The 1,221-nt window shown below is 49.5% G+C and overlaps 1 pseudogene; it reads left to right on the forward strand.

Moving 5' to 3' along the window:
• Window positions 1-273: 273 nt before the first annotated feature.
• On the forward strand, window positions 274-615 carry LOC148121218 (large ribosomal subunit protein eL36 pseudogene; annotated as a pseudogene).
• The last annotated feature ends 606 nt before the right edge of the window (window positions 616-1,221 follow it).

Genomic DNA, 1,221 nt, shown 5'->3' on the forward strand with positions numbered 1-1,221 from the left:
CCAGACCTATCCATATGATCCAAATCAAACCAGACGTTCCTGACATCTCAGCAAGCATATTTGTGCGCGCATACGCCTGGGCGCTTGCTGGCAATTTCTCAGTTTGAGTAACGAAACCAAACTGGAATAAGTAAAACAGCACATGGAATAAGTTAAAACACAGTTTTAGAGACCCATCACCAAAGTACAATGCGCTGCGCTCCTGAGTCTTCACATAGTCCAAGATTAAAGTATAGGTCACAGTGGGCTTAAAGGAAGGTTATAGCCTGTCGCGGCCGCCATCGGAGAGGAGCAGCCATGGCCCTGCGCTACCCCATGGCCGTGGGCCTCAACAAGGGCCACAAGGTGACAAAGAACTTGAGCCAGCTGAGGCACAGCCGGCAGCGGGGATGCCTCACAAAGCACACCAAGTTCGTGCGGGACATGATCCGGGAGGTGTGCGGCTTCGCGCCCTAGGAGAGGCGCGCCACGGAACTGCTCAGGGTGTCCAAGGACAAGCGCGCGCTCAAGTTCATCAAGAAGCAGGTGGGCACGCACACACGCGCCAAGAGGAAGCGGGAGGAGCTGAGCAACGTGCTGGCCGCCATGAGGAAGGCGGCGGCCAAGAAGGACTGATCCCCTCCCCGTTCCCAATAAACGTTGTTGTGGCGCAAATAAATAAATAAATAAATAATAAAAAATAAAGGAAGGTTATAATTAGGGTAATTTGAAGAACACTTTTGGAGATGAGTTTTGAACAAGGTTTGTAAAGCGCTTGTGTGTGTGAACTGCCAGGTGCGGGTAGGGATTTACTGCAGAAGGAGCAGAGCAGTGGCATGGAAAGGAGAACCTGCGACACAGAGGGAGAAACACTACCAGACATCGAAGGCTGGGTTTCGAAAGTGCGGCGCTTTAGCTCAGGCACCCCAGTGCCAGCTCCCATTTGCTTAGTCCACTCACTGTAATTTTCTGTCTGTTGTTGATAGAGCTAGCGACCAATCACTGCATCCACTCTATGGCAGATTATCAATGCATTCTGTCCTCTCTTGCTGTCCCCAGGTATGGTCAGTTTTAGACAAGAGCCAGTGTTGTGACCTATGTAATGGTTGCTAATGAGCTCAACAGAAGTGACCCAAATCAGGTTATGTTTCTAATGAAAGTCACAGTCCCGCTCTTATGGTGTATATTCCCATGTTTTTTCATCAGAACCTTAACAATTCATGTCAAACTATTATCTCTGCA

Source organism: Myodes glareolus, chromosome 8, assembly GCF_982192425.1.
Source record: "Myodes glareolus chromosome 8, mMyoGla1.1, whole genome shotgun sequence".
Taxonomy (NCBI): Eukaryota; Metazoa; Chordata; class Mammalia; order Rodentia; family Cricetidae; genus Myodes; species Myodes glareolus.